The sequence below is a fragment of the Abramis brama genome (assembly GCF_963993115.1).
Source record: "Abramis brama genome assembly, chromosome: 1".
In the NCBI taxonomy this organism is placed as follows: Eukaryota; Metazoa; Chordata; class Actinopteri; order Cypriniformes; family Leuciscidae; genus Abramis; species Abramis brama.
Window position 1 is genome coordinate 34,931,013 of NC_139963.1, and position 6,057 is coordinate 34,937,069.

The following is a 6,057-nucleotide window of genomic DNA, read 5'->3' on the forward strand; positions in this document are numbered from 1 at the left end:
ACAGACCCTGGTACTTTAATAATAATAATAAAAAAAATGCATTTATAGAATTGTTTAATGACCGTTGAATTTGTCACTAGCAGAGAGAGAGCTTATGTAACAAATTATCAAATGGACACAATGCATTCTTGAGGATACATGACATGAAAACTGATGTAAAATAGCTTCCATCAGAATTCATATATTCAGTCAATACATTAAACTCTGATGCTGTCAGGATGAAATCATTAGGCTGGTGACATATATTCAAACAATCTTTCTGCCACCTTGTTTGATGCATGGGGGGAAATTTTGATGTTCTAATCATTACCCGTAGAAGAAAAGAAACACATTAAATGACCATTTTGTCTAAAAACGATCCATTAGGACCTTTTACTGTGATTGGTTGAGAGGATAATCACTGTGGGCTTTACTGGTGATTGAAATGTAGTGATTGGTTGACAGAGTAAGTAATTAGAGGAGTCATTGGGTCAGACATAGAGATCTACACACACACACACACATACACACTCACGTTGTGTTTTTATGGGAAGTTTCCATAGGCAATATTTTTTATACTGTACAAACTGTTTATCCCCTTACACTAGCCCTATCCCTAAATTTTTACATTTTCAAAAAAAACATAACTTGGTATGATCTAAAAACAAATGTCCCCACAAGGACAAGGATTTCAGATATTGCCATCTTTGTGGGGACATTTTGTCTCCATAATATAGGGTTTACCAGCACACACACACACAATTATTTTTTTATTTTTTTAAATTAAAGGTCAAGGAAATAAAAATAGTGTTAAAATAGCAATATTAGTAAGGGTCAATGATGTAAATGAGAAATCTTTTAAAAATCTACTTAGCACTTTTTGAAATGTAATTTTTGTATTTATGACTGTTTGATACATGAATTTGATTAATTTGATACATTTTCAGCAAGTGTATTGATTAAACAACTCTAAATATGTTGAGTGTTGTTACTATTAATCATTAATTACACTTAAGTTTGACACATGCTCATCATTTATTTCAATAAATAAAACAAATCATAAATTAAGAAAGCTTTCAAGTCAACTTATTTCAATTCAGACATTGAGAACATTTATTACAAATGTGTATTCAATTCAATCTCTGAATGAATGAATTGAAAGATAATTTTTAATACATTTGAATAAAAATGAGCATCACATTATTAGATCAAAGAAAGAAAGAAAGAAAGAAAGAAAGAAAAAGAAAGAAAGAAAGAAAGAAAGAAAGAAAGAAAGAAAGAAAGAAAGAAAGAAAGAAAGAAAGAAAGAAAGAAAGAAAAAGAAACTAAGAAAGATTGTGGTTTCAGCACCATGGACAGGGATCTGTGATCACTGTTTGAATGAAAAAGCCTGTCCATTTAGCACCTCTGCTCTGCAGAAAATAAGTGCGAGAGAGAAAAGCTGAGGAGACACTGAGAAGGCTTGAAAGGTAAAGATTGAAAAACAGGAGGGACAGGGAGAGAAAAAAAGGTGTCCACAGACAGAGCTCATATGGTGAATGAGTTTCAGGTTTCACTGCAAAAGTGACATACTGCAGGGACACAGAGAGCTAAAAGCTGGGAATGAAAAACAGAAGACCAACATAAGCTGTGAAGTATTGAGAGAATGAGCTTTAGCGATACACATGTGCCTGTGTGTGTACAATCAAACATAGTATGTGTGGGGGGAAATAAAGACAGATCACGTGTTAAATTTTCGAAATGGAAGAAATCACCTCTTACTGTAATATATGTAATTGGTGAATAAACATACAGACCTAAATAATTTGTTATGTTATTTCAAACCTTGTCATAATAAAACGGATAAGTACAGAACTTCCTTCTACTATCCAGTCTACATCATGCTACTCTTTTCATCTTTTCACATCAGAGTTTCAGAAATGACAAGTTTTCTCCGGATCATTCCTCACAGTGTCTAAAAATTGAGTTAGACTAATAACTCTGACAGGCTGCTGGTGTAAAAATACTTCTGACATTAAAGTTTCAGAAGTTAGAAGAGTGAAGGAAAGGAATAGGACATGAAGAGTCTCTTGAAAGGTTTGATGAAGGTGAAGGACTATTCTGGACAATGAGACAACAGACAGAAACTCGCAGGCCTGAATATCTTACAGTAGTAATTAATAATCATGACCGGTAATGATGAAAACCATTTATCACGGAGCGCTCTGGAACACTCGACTTTGATTGGTCAGTCGAGGTCTGATATTTCCTAATATTCTCCATCGTCTATCATGGAAATCAGAGTCAGACGCTCATCGGGGTAGCTGAAAACATCGCTACTGTCATGTATTTCGTATCACACTGCAGACTCACGCTCTCTTGTTTCATACAAAGGCAACTGCCATCATCTTGCGCCTGTTATCGAGATTTCCATTTTGCATCACAAGATTTACTTTAACAATTTTCACTCAGAAATTGCTTTTAAATTTCAGAAATAACTACAAAGAAACGACTACACATTGAATTAAATTGAAAGGTTTTGTTGGCACAATAATGTTGATCATTACATTAATCTGATATTGTGTGTAATTTAAACTCAAATTTATGTTAAAAGACCTGTTAGTGTTTAATGTGGTTTCTGTAATGCTGAAGAATAGATGACATTAAGGTAAACACTACATTGACAAGCAATGACTGCACTGATGCCAGTGACAAGTATCTTACTTGTTAATTCAATTTACATGCTAAATTTACATGTTATGATAGCTGTGGATTTGAACTGAAATATAAGAGTACTTGTACTAGTTGAAGCAACTTTTATTTTAAATAATCAAGTTATAAATGTGTGTTATGTTACAAATTAAGTTCCTCTAACTCAATATAGTTTGTCTGTTGAACATAATTTCATTTGAAGTTGTCATAATTGTTGCAGTTTTTTAATAACTTGCAGGGGCGGGGGGGGGGGGGGGGGGGGGGTATTCACACATTTTAGAGTGAAGATAAGATGCCACTAATTTAGTCGAATTTGGTAAACCCATTGAAGGTGTCTCAGATTGGATTCTTGATTTAACTGAATGTCCTCGAGGTATATCTAGAAACTCTTTTCTCTAATGGATGACCTTATGTAACTACTGTTTGTCTGTGGCTGTGCATATTAACTATGACCAGTGTCTAGAGTCAGTATGTGCTTGATGTGGAGAGTATGTCTGGCTCTGTCATTGGTGTGAAGAGATGCTTAACTTTATGGAAAAATCAGAGAAAATCAGTGTAGACTGAAGATGTGGCCTGTGTGAACACTCAAGATGAAATAGTCACACTTCACTGAACAGATGGACTTAATGCAAACGATGCAAGGGAGATGATCCACTTGACATTTACTTGATTGCATTTGCCTGGACATGAGCAAGCACATTCACACACACAAACATAAATTCACATCTTAAATAAGCTGAAAGAAACCATATTTGTGCGGCTACAATAAGGGCAAGAGAGCAGACTTTCTTATTTTCTGTAGGTGGTAACCAAACAGAAACCTCCAGGATACTGACTAAAAATCAGTCATGAATTATTGAACAGATTGACTGGAAATCTTTCCTGTATGACCCCACATATACATACAGTAAAGAAATACATCCATAAACAGATGATACTTTGAAATGGAGTATGCATATGAAAACCAGTTTAAAAAAAAGGTTGCTGTGAGAATAAAATGAGAAATGTATCATTGTGAAATGATTTCACATTATAAGAGAATGTCACAATTATGAGAAATAAAGTCATAATTACCTTATGTAATTGTTTTTAAATGAACCATTTCATATTATTGATTAAATTTGTGAACAAGGTTCATGTACAGTAAATAAAGAATTTGGTAATCAAACACTGTAAACGACCAATTGATTCATTAAAATAATGAATAAACCCCTAAATATTTACTTTAACCCTATGTTCATCACTGTTTTCAGTTCAGTTGTATACAATTGTGTACATATTATGTACATAATATGTAGCCTACACTATTTTACATTTTGGTTAATTGGTGATTTGAGTCATACAAAACATTTACTATTTTTAGAAAAAAACAAAACATAATTAGAATCTAACCATCTGGGGCGTAAGCAGATCGTACGAAAACATTCAAATGACATTGTACAAATTTATACAAAATCGTCATAAAAGATAGGCTACAAACTGCCATTAGAGGCTGCTGGTTTTATTAAAGCTTTTTTTATCATATTCAGTGAAATCGACACTATAATCCGACAGAGCAACATAAATAAAGTGGTTTTAGAAAAAAAAACCGAGCTTCTAACTCCACCTGGAGCATGTTATTTGTTTTGCAAAAATCCACCGCTCCCGGATCATCGGGTCCAATCAGCGCTGGGGGGTGTGAGATCTGACTGTCAATCACAGGTCGTGCACACGCCACAGATCCCACTCCCCCCTCGCGCTGAGTCGCGCACGTTAATATCACATGCACACGCCTGAAATTCGCAGGTGTGTTGGATTGTACGACGCGTGATGGCGGAGAGAAAATCTACTAACAAGCTTCCAATTCCTTGGTTATTGCTATCTATGGGTAGATTAGCCAGGGCAGCCTACCTCCGAGTCCATGGTGTTAATCAATGCTGAAGAGACGGACGCGTTCACAGAAAACATGGTGCACGCACTGACGAGCACGACCTCGATGGGAGGGTGCTCGCTGGTAGTGGGGGAGGGGCATGAGAGTTGTAAACATTCAAAATTTTGTCTAAGTCGACTCAATCTGCCAGACTTGCCGACTGCAGCTTTAACTGTATTTATAGCAAAATGTTTCATTTAATGTTTTACTGTTATATAAAAAATTGTAGAATTAAATCATATCATCTAAATTTTAAAATATATTGTCTCCTTAAATGGCTTCAATAGTTGCAGTATCACTTTTTTACTGTTTAATGTAACAGTACGTCAACTCATCTAAACTTTGATTATAAAAAGTACAAGCCTGATGAAACCTCAGACTGAAATTTCAGAAATGGCCTCTCTGTCGGGTTCCCACAAAAACAAGTTGACAGAGCCAATCAGGAGTAGGACTCATTCACTCAGAGGCAGCAAGTTAAAATGAAAAGCAGTGTGTGGTGCTAAAGAACATCATGAATTCTCTGATTACTTTCTTTTGGCCTTCCAGGAAATAAAACCTTCCCTCTCTCCCTTCCTCAATCATCCTCTTATTCTTTCGCTCCTTTGTTCTTTTGTTGTATTCCACTATCCTTAGCCAATTTTCTCTCCGCATGTGCCTGAGGAATTCAGAATACCTGGAGTTCCTCTCTGTTCGTTTATCCGGTTTCTCCAGATTTCTGCTCTTTCTTTTCCTCACTTTCTCTCTGCTGCAAATCTTGTGTGATAGTTTTGTTCTGTGGGTTCATGGTGTGCTCCACTGTTCAGTGCTCTCGGTGTGTCCCTAATCTCCAAAACACATAGGGTTTGCTTTAAATCCCCCTGTGCAAACACATAAACGCTCATACATCCACACACAGGCCAGAGGGCACTGTTTGAACATCTGCTTATTGTCGCATTGTGCCAAAGCACCAATTTCTCACTCATCCCATGCCATTCTTTCCAATTATTAACGCAAGAGATTTATTTCTTTGTCCTTTTTACCTCAAATTGTCTATATTTGTGATCCCTTATAGTCCGTATATTTTAAAAGTGAAATCCATACATTTAACAAGCTCTCGAAACCTGCTGAACTATAAAGGTGCGCTTCTGGCACAAATACTGTCTTACAATTGTAGTACATACAATTATATCATATTAGACACCTCATTTTGACCAAATGTTGAGATTTGCATGTCCTTCCTGGATAAGACGTTGCATTGCAAAAAATAAACTAGATAGAAAAAGAAAAAGAAAGGGTGATTTAGTCTGGCCTAGGGCGCCATGTGAGTCAGGGCTGCCACTGCACAGTGGTATATTTAAACATGATGCATAATACAACATACTGAATCACTCAATGCTGCACAAGCTTTAGTAAACAATTACTCACTTCTTGTCATATAACATACATCTTTTACTATCTTTCTAGTTTTTATTTGGACAATTAAGAATAGTTTGCCCATG